We start from the raw sequence: 14105 nt of genomic DNA on the forward strand, positions 1-14105 counted from the left end.
GGAGACAGGACAGTCTATTCAACAAATGGTTTGGGAAAACTGGACAGCCAAATGCAAAACAATGAAACTGGACCACTATCTTACATTATACACAAAAATTAACTCCAAATGGATTAAAAACTTGAACAAAACCTAAAACCATAAAACACCTGGAAGAGGACATAAGTGCTAAGTTCTTTTACATAGGTCTTGGCAATGATTTTTTTTAATATAACACCAAAGCAAAAGCAACAAAACCAAAAATAAACAAGTAGGACTAAATCAAATCAAACTTTTTGTATAGCAAAGGAAACTCAACAAAATAAAAAGGCAACATATTGAATGGGAAAAATATTTGCAAATTATATATCTGATAAGGAGCGAATAACCAAAATTTATAAAGAACTCTTCGAATTCAATAGCAAACAAACAAAACAATAATTCATTTAAAAATTGGCAGAAGTTCTGAGTAGACATTTTTCTAAGGAAGATATACAGACAGCCAACAGGTACATGAAAATGTGCTCTACATCATTAATCATCAGGGAAATGCAAATTGAAACCACAATGATATATCATCTTATTCCTGTTAGAATGGCTATATCAAAAAAGACTAAATAACAAGTATTGGCAAGGATGTGGAGGAAAGGGAACCCTTGTGTACTACTGGCGGGATTGTAAATTGGTGCAGCCACTATGGAAAACAGTAAGGAGGTTCCTCAAAACTTAAAAGTACAACTACAATATGATTCAGTAATTCCACTTCTCGATATTTATCCAGGAAAATAAATACACTAAGTTGAAAAGATATATGCACCCCCATGTTCACCATGACAGTATTTATATAGTAGCCAAGATAGGGAAACAGCCTAAGTATACATAAGTGGATAAATTAATAAAGAAATTGTGGAATATATACACAATGGAATATTATTCAGCCATAAAAAGTATGAAATCTTGATATTTGTGACAACATGGATGGACCTTTGAGGGCATCAGACAGACATAGACAAATACTGTGTGATCGCTCTTATATATGGAATCTCTCTCTCTCTCTATATATAACTATATAAATACTTATAACTGAATTACATAATTTATAACTAAATATATATATACATATATAAAATACTATATGTATAAAACAGTATATATAAAAAACACTATATATATATATAAAACACTATATGCACCGTCTATGAGTGTGTGTGTCTGTGTGTATACACAGAGTTGTAGTTGCCAGAGGCAGATGGCAGAGGGTAGGAGAAAAGAGTGAACTGTTCCTAGAAACATCGCCAAAGGCAAGTTCCGGAAGCAAGGGCAAAAATGAACTACTGGGATTTCATCAAGATAAAAAGCTTTTGCACAGCAAAAGAAACAATCCACAAAACCAAAAGACAACAGACAGAATGGGAGAAAATATTTGCAAATGACATATCAGATAAAGGGCTAGTATCCAAAATCTATAAAGAACTTATCAAACTCAACACCCAAAGAACAAATAATCCAATCAAGAAATGGGCAGAAGACATGAACAGACATTTTTCCAAAGAAGACATCCAAATGGCCAACAGACAAATGAAAAAGTGCTCAACATCGCTCAGCATCAGGGAAATCCAAATCAAAACCTCAATGAGATACCACCTCACACCAGTCAGAATGGCTAACATTAACAAGTCAGGAAATGACAGATGTTGGCGGGGATGCGAAGAAAGGGGAACCCTCCTACACTGTTGGTGGGAATGCAAGCTGGTGCAACCACTCTGGAAAACAGTATGGAGGTTCCTCAAACAGTTGAAAATAGAGCTACCATACAATCCAGCAATTGCATTATTGGGTATTTACCCCAAAGATACAAATGTAGGGATCCGAAGGGGTACATGCACCCCAATGTTTATAGCAGCAATGTCCACAATAGCCAAACTGTGGAAAGAGCCAAGATGTCCATCGACAGACGAATGGATAAAGAAGGTGTGGTATATATACACAATGGAATATTATGCAACCATCAAAAGGAATGAGATCTTGCCATTGGCAACGACATGGATGGAACTGGAGGGTGTTATGCTGAGTGAAATAAGTCAATCAGAGAAAGACATGTATCATATGACCTCACTGATATGAGGAATTCTTAATCTCAGGAACCAAACTGAGGGTTGCTGGAGTGGTGGGGGGTGGGAGGGATGGGGTGGCTGGGTGATAGACATTGGGGAGGTTATGTGCTATGGTGAGCGCTGTGAATTGTGCAAGACTGTTGAATCACAGATCTGTACTTCTGAAACAAATAACGCAACATATTTTAAGAAAAAAGAAAAAGAAGAAGATAGCAGGAGGGGAAGAATGAAGGGGAGTAAGTCAGAGGGGGAGATGAACCATGAGAGATGATGGACTCTGCAAAACAAACTGAGGATTCTAGAGGGGAGGGGGGCAGGGGGATGGGTTAGCCTGGTGATGGGTATTAAAGAGGGCACATTCTGCGTGGAGCACTGGGTGTTATGCACAAACAATGAATCATGGAACACTGCACCAAAAACTAATGATGTAATATATGATGATTAACATAACAATAAAAAATTAAAAAAAGAGTGAACTGCTTTTGGTTAGTTTAAGTTCAAAAGGAGAGAGAGAACTTGAAGCAGAGCAGCTGTATAAAGAGGGGCACTTAACAGACCTTGTGACCTCTGGAGGAGGGATGCAATCAGCCCAAGGGAGCCTCTGAGAGGGAGTCAGGAGATTACTCTGATGTCACCATTTTCCCTTTGATAACAAACTCATTTCCCACTGTTTAAACCCAATTGTAAGTCAGAGGGCAGTGGAGCCATTGATATACTTCCGACAGGTCCGACTCCGTGGGCGTAAATCAGGGTGGACTGACTTCGAATGGAAGATAGCAAACAAACATCCATGGGTTGGCCCAGAACCCGTGGATGTTGGTTTTATCTGTTTCTTTCTGTGTGTGTGTGTGTGTGTGTGTGTGTGTGTGTGTGTGTGTGTGTGTGTGTGTGTATGCAGCATACAAGACGCCAGCCCTTGGAGAATTGCTTTTGTCTTGTTGATTCATTCCAAAGAGTCATGTAGCAATAAGCTGTAGATTGCCCCAGCAAGGCCTCAAGTCATCATTTTTGCTAGTTTGCGATTTGTGATTCAGCAGGGTAAGTGGCTATCACTGGGTGAGGTGAACACTAGATATGAATGTTTCCTTCTCAAGGAGCCACTGATAATAAGTAGCTGATGGAAAGAATTGGTGTACTTTCCAAGTGGGCTCTTCTGTGTCTTTTGTCTATCTCACAGAGGCCTCTGCCCAGTGATTGGCTGGAACCAGTTTGTATAGACAAGAGCCAACTGCAGACATCACTTCCCAACTTCAGCTCAGTGGCACCATGTTGGTAGCTTGAAATTGGCCATGTATGAGAATTTATATGGTAGAAATTACCAAACTCTAAATCATTTGCTCCACCCAGAGAGTTTGTTTTCACACATTGAACAGCACACCACTGCCTCTGCATATAGAAATTCCCTAAGTAAGTTTTCCAGAGTTCTAGGATACAGACTCTCCTAGGTCTCAAATGTGAGGATTTGCCCTCCTTGGGTAATTTCAAATTTCCAGTTTCCTTAAAATTTACCAATTTTTGAATTTTCCTCTCCCTAACCATGGAATTACTAGTCCCCCAGGGTATCAGGAAATGTATAGCTTTCATATTAGTGTGTAAAATTTCTGAGTCTATATATGCTCTTTTTTGTATCATTTCGGCTTACTCTTCACAACTCTTTACCTATTTTATTGCATCTATAGCAACCCAGCTGAGTTACTCCAAGTCAGACAGGATGGGGATTTTTATCAATTTTATTAAGTTTTTAATTTTAATTCCAGTATTGTTAACATTCGGTGTTACATTAGTTTCACGTGTACAGTATACTGATTCAACAATTGTATACATTATTCAGTGCTCATCATAAGTGTACTCTTAATCTCCTTCACCTCTTTCACCCATCCCCCGTCCACCTCTGTTCTGGCAACCACTGGCTTGTTCTCTTTATTTAGAAGTCTGTTTCTTGGTTTGTCTCTCTCATTTTTTTCTTTGTTCATTTGTTTTGTTTCTTAAATTCCACATACGAGTGAAATCATATATTTGTTTTTCTCTGTTTTATTTCACTTAACATTATACTCTCTAGCTCTATCCATGTTGCAGCAAATGGCAAGATTTCATTCCTTTTTATGACTGAATAATATTCCATTCCATATATATACACCACATCTTCTTTATGCATTCATCTATTGATGGACACTTGGGTTACTTCCCTAATTTGGCTATTGTAAATACTGCTGCAATAAACATAGGGATGCATATATCCTTTCAAATTACTGCTTTTGTATTCTTTAGGTAAGTACCCAGCTGTGTGATTACTGGATCGTAGGGTAGCTCTATTTTTAATTTTTTGAGGAAACTCCATACTGTTTTCAACAGTTTATGCACCAGTTTGCATTCCCACCAACAGTGCATGAGGGTTAGGGTGGGTTTTTTTGCTTGTTTGTTTGCTATCACTATATTTTCCTGCAAACTTTCAGTATTTTGGACTGAAAAATGATGGACTGTGATGTATAGGACACTGTGCTGGGTGCCAAAGGGCACTGATAGAGAACTGGGGTGTGGCAGGCAACCTGAGGTGTATAGGGAGACATTTGTACTTATAACCTTCCTTCTTTGGATAATTTTTACTTTTAGGTAGGGGATGTGTCTTTCTAGTGCCACGGATATTCAGGGCATATTGTTGACAGATGTGAAATCAGGGATGGAAGGGCATTAGAACTTAGACTTGCCTCAGAGAGCATATTAACTCTGATCAGAGGCACACTTTATTTGCTCTGTTTGCCCTTCCAGATCCCTTCCCCTCTCTTTTCTATACTGCAACGCGCCCTGGGAGGCAGAACTTGTGGATTATATACCAAGGCTCCTAAACCCCAACTGGGTTTATGCAATAGGGGGCACCAACAAGAGATCAGAGGAAGAAGAAGAGATAAATCAGTTCACCAAAGACTGCTTCCCTGCCAATAGCTATGGCTTTCTCCAGTTCCCATAAAACCCTCCCTCCCCTGCCACTCTGTCTCTTCATGTTAGAAGTGGTAACAGCTCTGCTCTGTTAGAAGTGTAACAGACCCTGGGTACATCACCAACCCCTGTTCATTCCCTTAATGAAATCCCCTTGTGAAAAAAAAAAAAATCCTTATTTAACACTCTTCAATGACTTCATTTCATTAGACCATCTATCTCTTCTCAGGACCCTGACAAATACATTATTATAATGATGTTTTAAATATGGATTTTGAATGAAGAGAAAATGGGGAGATATTTCTTTTCATTGCTGGTGGAACTTTCTTGCATATCCAGCCCCAAACCAAAATTCAGCACTTTGTTGGTTCCCAGACTTCTGGTTGGGGGGAGATATCTCAGTCTTCCAAGGAGTAATATCATTCCTTTTGGCCTCACCAAATTATTCTAATTTCTCATTTTCCATTTTTTTTATTGCAAAAGACACTTGGCTCATGACTTCCTTTCCCTTTTTATTGCATCCCACCTCATGCTCATTCTTTTTGTAGCCTTTAAATACAATTAATCCTCAGACCCCATTAAATACAGCAGTTTCTTCTAGGCCAGGAGTATTTCTGCAATTGCAAATAATCATCTGAGTGTACTAGATTTATTAAAGTGTTTGGAAATATCACTATGGCTGTAAATGTCTCTCGTATTTCCAGAATACAGAAATGCTACCAGCAAATCTGGCAGGGAACAGTCTATTACCAATCCAAACACTAGCACTTTCACATCTGTTACGCTTAAAATTTTTAAACTAATGTATTCATTCCAGAAACAGCAGAACAAAAAGATATCCAGCTAGGAGATCTATTTTCATATCAATATTTAAAATGCTCTCATATTTACCATTTCACACTCACTAAATCTCCCGTGACTTTTTGCTTTCAGGAAATCCATCAATTACAAACCAAAGCGAACATCTAAAAGGACCTGTAAAATGCAATATATATTGGCAGGCAGGGAGTCCAAAGCTCACTAGAGAATGCAATTAGCAAAATTCCTCCAAATTCATGAAAATGAATAAATCGTGTCACCATCTTGAAAATCCATATTTATTATTACTCCAAAGAGAGAGTCAATTAGAATCTAATTTCAAAATCTTGCCTCCAGGGAAAAGTATTCTATAAAGTGATAAACATGAATAGGAAATTCACACTAAAAAAACCAAAATGTAAAAAACAAACATATTGAGAATATTAACTTTACTAATAAAATTATAGAAAATAAAAGTGGGTGTTTTTCTTTAAATTGCAAAAATATTTTAAAAAATAATACTTATGACTGCTGTGGGAAAATAATACTGTATTACAGTTAAAAGCATGATCCTTGAAATCACATTGCCTGGATTTGAGTCCCTACTTCAGTTTTAATTGAGTATCTTCGGACATTTAACTTAATCCGTTTGTGCCTCAGTTTTTTCATATGTAAAATGGGGATAATTATAATATGCCTTATAGAGATATTGAGAAGATTAAAAAATATAGCATCTGTAAAGTAGAACAGGACCTGCCACATGGTAAGGGCTTAGTAATTATCAGCAATTATTATTACAGCTATGATGAATGATGATGACCCCTGGTAAGGGCAGTGAATTGGGTGTTGAACACTTCCCTACACAGTAATGAGAGTACATAAACTTTCTAGAGGGAAGTTTACCTGTATAGCATAAAGAGCTATAAAAAGTTAATTTTCTTTAATACAGTAAAATAACTTCTAAGCATTTAATCCTAAGGAAATTGTCACAGAGGCAAAGATTTCTTTCCAAGGATGTTCATTTTAGCACTATTTATAGATAATCATTAGAAATGATGTCTGAAAATGGCAATATAATAATCATTCAGTGGAATATTATGTAATAAATAATAAATAATATTTTGAATGTTACATAATATGTGTAAAAGCAGAATATAAGAAGCTCAGGTGGTTGGACTCTGTTTACTTTACAGTGTAACTTTTTAAAATTGTATATGCACAAAATTATATAGATAATAAAAATTTCATTTCTATATGAAAATTTAAAAAATCATCAAACTTACTGACTTCAGATGGTATTATTACAGGTGATTTTGTTGACTATATATTTCTGTTTTCTAAGGTTTTTATTGGTGAGAATTCATTAGTTTCAAAAAAAAAAAAGCTGCTGAAGTCTCCTTAAGTGTTTTATATGTGATTAACAGATGTTCAAGCTAGAACAGTCTTTGGTAGTCTCCTACTCATCTTTCTTTTCCTGACAGTTGCATGCTCAATTAGATGCATTTACAACTTCATGCACAATTGATAACCTTTTGTCATAAGTGTGACTTTAATTATCTGGTCAGCAACCTGGACACCAATTTAGTAGCCAAACATAAACATAACTCATCTCCATGTTCAAGCTACTTAATAACTAACATTTACCTATTATTTGTTGAGGATATACTATATGCCAGAAATTGTTAATTATTTTGCATGCATTATTTACTTTAATCTTTACAATTATCTTGGGAGTTAAGAACCATATTCTTCTCATATGGAAGAAGAGGGATTCAAGTTTGAAGAATAGACTCTGATGCCAAATATGTCTGACTCAGTGACTACACTTTAGCTCCTATATATGCTGCCTCTCCATAGGTGCCTTATGTTTATCTGGTTTCTTTGCTGTCACTGGGAAGAAAAACAAAATCTATTCAGACATCAATAGATCTTAGATTATACTTTGAAATAGATTTTGTATAATCTAAGATCTATTGATGTCTGGAAAGTTAGAATAAAATAACTTGGAATTTAATAACTCTGGCTAATATATAAACTGGACACCACTAAAATAAAGATTAGTTGTAAACATTTTGCTTAGGACAATACATTTACAAAAAAAAAATTAAGAAGATTAATCAAATATAGGAAATGTTTGACAAATCACAGTATTATTTTTTACAAGAAAAAATCTTTAAAAAGAATCTGTTTCATATGGAGAGAGTAATTTCTTAACAATGGAAATGTTTCTTGTTTTGTTTTGTCTTCAAGGTGATGATTTTGGTGGATGGAGGGATTTTTTTTCTCCTTATTTTATGATGATGATTCTCTATGGGTCCTGGTTACCTAACCAGACAATTAAGGCAGGAGAAATGATGTATTTTTCATATATAAATATTGAACTAAAGTAGAAATTTTCTGTTCTTGGCTCTACCACTAATTTGCTATAATTGCCCACCCAGAGAGTGTAAAGATTAGATACCACTTCCTCATTTGTGTAATAAAAGGGTACTTTATAATCTCAAACATGCCTTTTAACTATCTCATTCTATGATTCCAGTAGGCCTAGAACATTGTTAGGTATACAGTATAAATGTTTATAGAATGAGTACATCTCTTTCAGTTACTTCCTAATCCTATCTATTCTTCAAGCCTAGCTGAAACCGCACTTCCTTCATGAAGACTCCCTTAGTACTCAAATTTCCTGAACTCAAAAATAGTACAGTAATTACATGTTATCTTTAAACACTGCTTAATAATTTCATATAAGAAAGTCCTTGTTTTAAAATAAGTTGTAAATCAGCTTGACAGAGACAGGTTTTTGACCTACAATTTTGTACATTCCTTCGGTTCAATCACAGCACTGGCCTCACAATGGATGCTTAGCAAATTCTTGTTAAATGCAGAGTAAGTTTGAATCAGCAACTAAATTCCTAATTTTCAACGTCAGGACATTTCTTTTATCAGAGTGAGGTTCTGCAGACTGCAGTCCAGGTCTTCTCTAGGCCTGAGGCTGCTTGATCATCATCATCATCATCACAACCATCATCATCATCTTTATGATCAAGAAGCATTTATTCAATCCTTCTGGAATGAATGGCAACCGCTCAAGATCTATCTTCAGGTAAGAGGAGAAATAGCTGGTTATCATTCCCTATATAGTAACCTTTCATATTTCCAGAGCCTATGATCATTAGCTTCGAAAGAGCCTCAAATATTGGATAAAGTTTGTTGCTACAAAAAAAGGAATAAGAGGAATGGCAGAGAACATATTATGGAAGGGGAAGGATTGTGTGTATTATCAGCTTGCTACACATCTCCTCACTCAGTATAATGCAGCAGACAAGTGCAGGAGAAGATGAGCTCTCAGTCTCTTGGTGCACATCATTTGTCATGGGTCCTCTTATGTCTGCAAAGGCAGGGACACCGCTGTTATCATGAAGAGCTTGTCATGGGACCAGTATTATGTAATGCAAACCAAGTGCACTTTTGTTCTTGTCACTTAATGTAGTTGAGAATGGTCATGTTGCAATTTCGCCAATGCTCTTGGCAGTTGAAATTAAAATCAAATCCCCAAATATAGATTTAAAGAAGATAGGTGGTTTTTCTCATTCTCTGAAGATGTAGGGGATAAATTTAAAACATTCTTTTGGTAAGTCATTGTTTACAATTAAAAACCCGCCTAATATCCTTAGTATAGCCCTAGAACAGGACTAAGTTTTGATTAATTAGATAAAGAATTAGAGACCACCCTAAAAAATATGCATGTGATTCCATTTTGAACTCCATGCTTTTAGGATTCATCATTTTGTGTCACTATTCACACATCTATCCACAAAGAGGTAGTTGTTTCTGGAAAATAGCACTGGAAAAGTAAAGGTCGGTTTGAATGAAAATCCAAATTTGGTTACCATCCTCCTCTGAATAGAAGTGAAACAACATACCTGAGCTTTCAAAATTGCCTGACTTTATTCTAGTGTTTTGGGCCAAAGTCTGAGTTACATATTTCTTGACTGAATTTTATTTTTTGTTCTTTCTAGGTCTCCTTTTCATTTGATTCAAGAGCATATATATAGATCTCTCTATCTTTGCGAACTTTCTTGATTTTCACTTTTTAACCCAAGGAACTCAATTATAATTCATCTGGCAGATGGAAAGTTGAGGCCCATAAGGGCAGTAACAAATACTAAAAATAATGAGAAGGATGTAAAAATACCTTGATTTCGGGTCAGGGGGATTTAATAGTACTCAAAGGTTTTAATTAATTAATTAATTTTTTTCTTAGTTGTCATTCCTCTTCTTTTTCTAATTCCCTTTGCTCAGGCACTGAAAAATATTCTTTGGCCAGAATGCTGAATCTAAAGCAAATAGCCTTCCTCTAGTAACTGCTCACCACCCCTATAGTCAGAATTGGTGTCACTAAACAGTGGATATGAGGGCCAGGTTTTCTGGGAAAATTCTAATTTCAGAGAGGTTCTACTGTCTCTCATAAACATATAAATGCTATTTATAGCATATAGCATGCTACCTGATTCAGGGACTGGAAGACTAAGGTTACTCTTCATGGTGAATATTAGTCAATTGATTAGTCAATATGTATATTTGTGTGTGTATATGTGTGTATATATGTATGTTTAAAAATTGTATGTATTTTATACATATTTAAAATATACATATTAAAATATATTTATATATATTTAAAATACATATATATATACACAATAAGTATATATGTATGTTTAAAATAAACTGTGCAAATATACAAACATACAGATGATTCTCATTCTCATTAGTTCTATTCTATTGAGTTGTTACAGACACTGAATTAGCAAACACTGAATCATTGCTCCCGGGGGAAATACAGAGTTAGGTTCCTGCAAGCCTCCTGTCATAATAGTCTTGTCAACTGATCAACACAAAGCCCTGTTTTATGTATATTTCTGTTTAAAGATACCTTATTTAATATATGTTACCAAATCATTAACATTTAACTCAAGACCAACGACACTATAACTCATGTTTGAATGAAGCTTATCTAACACGTATTTCTCTGTAAGGCACATCACAGCCTTCTTGCACTTAGTAACACTAGACAGCACTTCAGCGATACACTCGAGGGTCATTTTAAGCAGCAAAATCAACAAAAAGCACAAAAATTCAAAAAATGTGACCCTTAATGGACCATGAGAAAGACACTTGTTTACAATATGAGAAGTGAAACAAAAAGACAGTGTGGCCTTGTTTGACTTCAGCTGGAAATGTGCATCAGGTGATTCAAATTTTTCTTCCTTCTGTGTGTTATCTGCAAATGATCATGAAAACCCTGCAAATATTTTCTTTTTATGGAAAACTTCATGAATTTGTGTGTCATCCTGTGCAGGGGCATGCTAATCTCCGTATCATTCCAAAATTAGTATATGTGCTGCTGAAGCAAGCATGAAACCCCACAAGTATTGGCTTTATGGTTACAAATACATTCTAGCAAGTAGGCAAATTTACGATACAGAATCCACAAATAATGAGAATAGGTTGTGTGTGTGTGTATACTTGTCTTATCTAATTGCAGAGGAGAAATTTGCAAAAACTTACCATCTAAAAAAACTAAGTTGGCGATATTAGCAATTTCTTGGGAAATCCTAAAATGAGCGGAGATTCAGCCTGACCGTTTACCTTCTATGTCTCTATTTACCATTGCTGAATAAAGGCACTGATCCTTAGAAGCACAAAACTGAGACTTTCAGTTCCCAAAAAATTAATTTATAATCTTCCCACGAGATTTTGTTGTTTACTCATTAATGTTACGTTCTAGCCTTGTGATTCCCAAAAAGAGAGAGATTGGCTGATCTCCATATACCCCACCTTTCTTGCTTCTGTGTCTTCTTGACATTTAGTACACTGTCTACCATATTACGTGTTGGAGAAGCACCGCTGTTACATGTACAACATTGCTTATACTTAACGGACTTTCATTTAAAAAGGGGAAACAACATCCAAGTTAAAAGTCAGTCAAGTGTCACTATCACCAATAGATGGTGTTAGTGTTAACTTATATAGCAGTTATGTCTAACCAAGAAATTGAATTTGAGGAGACATTTTCAGAACGTAATATGTGTATCAATAGAATAGCTTCTATAGTTGTATATGTGCCCATCTCCTCCATTTGGCTGTTATTTTAAGAGCAGCAGTGGTGTTTTACTAATTTTTGTAGACTTCATGTATATCACAGCTTCTGACACTGAGTAGATGGATCTCAGCAAAATATAATTTGTATCATCATTGATGATCAAGAATCTTGCATTTCACTAGTTTTTATTCTTTTTGTTTTTCAATTGAGAAAATTTTCTACCCTCTTTGGATAATTTAACTTCACCAATTTGAAAGGCTAGAAAGTTGATTCTGCTTTTTCCAACTTGCTTCTTTAAATTTTCTTCTTATTAAAACAGAATACTATGTTTATTGTAAGAAAATTAGAAGAGAAACAAACATGAATAAAATGAAACTCACCAATCATTCTAATTCTTGGTTATAATAACTCTTAATACTTCAGTATATATATTTTTTCATTGATCATATCTAGAGTAAAATCTGCTCCTTCCCCATCCTCTACACGGAGAACTAGAGAGTCTCTATTACTTTAGGGAATGTGGTATATTCCTCTGGGTTGTAACATGGTTTAAAGCATTTCCTGGTAAGATTTCTATTGAAATATGTTCTAAACAGTGTTCTTTGTTAACAGGCACAAGATCTACATAAGAAGGCAAAAATAAATATGCAGGTCCTTGGATCCAGCCAAAGCCTACAAAAGCAATTGTATTAACATTTCAAGTAAAACTTGCAGAAGGCTTGGTCAGAGGAATTTCCTGTCCTTGGAAAGGAAGGGAAGATTTCTCAACTTTATATCTGAGATATTATTGAACTAACTCCTGATATCTGGTGTCATACTCTCAAGGCCAGGCTTAATACAGGTGCTATGTTTAATTATCCATCAAATATTGTGATTTGTGTTCTCAATGCCACACCTATTGATTTCTTTCAAATGAAACCTAAAAGGGAACTCAGATCACACTTGGAAAGGACAATTTTACTGGCAATAAAAATGATTTGACCAATTATATAATTAAAATAACGTCAATAACAACAGCTACCAGAACTGATAAATCCTGAAATTTAGGCAGGAAATAAGTGATCTTAATCAAGGTGAGTATTTGGTCCTCCTTGAAATCTACAGATACATGAGTAGAAATGACAATTCTGCCTGACACAACTATAGTCAGTACAAACTTCTAGTAGAGCCTCCATGATAGTTTTTAAATATCTTTGGGGAGGTACTGATATTCAATAAACTGAACATGTTTAAAGTATATAATTAGATAACTTTTTACATATGCATACACCTGTGAAACCATCACCATAGTCAAGATAACAAACATATCTCCAATCACTTCCTAATGCCCTCTGTGGTGCCTCCTTCCCCTGGCTTCATGCCCACACTCATCCTGAGGCAAATACTCATTTGCTTTCTTCACTACAGAGAGTTTGAATTTTCTAGAATTCATACAAATGGGACCATACAGTAAGCACTTTTTTCCTCTGGCTTCTTCATTCAGAATATTTAGAACTATATCCATGTGTTTGCATGTAGCATTAGCTTATTCCTTTATATTGAAAGATATGATTCCATTTTAGGAATACACAATTTGCTTATTCATTTCACATGATGATGGCCATCTGGGTTCTTTTAATTTTTGGCTATTACAAATAAGGCCGCTATGAAAATTTAAGTTCCAGTCATTTGTAGACATAGGCTTTCATTTCTCTTGGATAAATAACTAGGAGTGGAATGATTAGGTCATACAGTAGATGTATATTTAGCTTTTCAAAGCCTGCTGAACTGTTTCTAAAGTGACTGTAGCATTTTGTATTCCCATCAGTATATAAGAGATACAGTTGTATGAGACATCTTCTCCAGTACTTAATATGATGGGTCTTTTTAATTTTAGACTGTCTAATAATGTGTGTTGGTATCAAATTGTGGTCTTAATTTGTATTCCCCTCAAGACTAATTATGGTGAACATCCTTTCATGTACTTATTTGCAATCTATATATCTCCTTTTCCAAAGCATCTTTTAAATTTTTGTCCAGTTTATTGTACTATTGCAATATATTTTTGTGTAATCTTATTATTGAGTTTTGAAAGTTATTTAACTTGTGGATATATATTATCTATATGTCCTTCATCAGATGAGTGATAGGAAAATATTTTCTCCTAGTCTGTGATTTGTGTTTTCATTCTCTTCCTT

The 14105-nt window shown here is 35.3% G+C and overlaps 1 non-coding gene across 1 annotated transcript; it reads right to left on the reverse strand.

Moving 5' to 3' along the window:
* Positions 1-11140: 11140 nt before the first annotated feature.
* LOC114226582 (U6 spliceosomal RNA) lies at positions 11141-11242 on the reverse strand. The gene has a single exon (XR_015768649.1). It is a non-coding gene; the product is annotated as a U6 spliceosomal RNA (small nuclear RNA).
* Positions 11243-14105: the final 2863 nt, after the last annotated feature.

This window comes from Eumetopias jubatus, unplaced genomic scaffold, assembly GCF_037043125.1.
Source record: "Eumetopias jubatus isolate StellerSeaLion01/CBP00866 unplaced genomic scaffold, mEumJub1_p1.0 scaffold_7, whole genome shotgun sequence".
In the NCBI taxonomy this organism is placed as follows: Eukaryota; Metazoa; Chordata; class Mammalia; order Carnivora; family Otariidae; genus Eumetopias; species Eumetopias jubatus.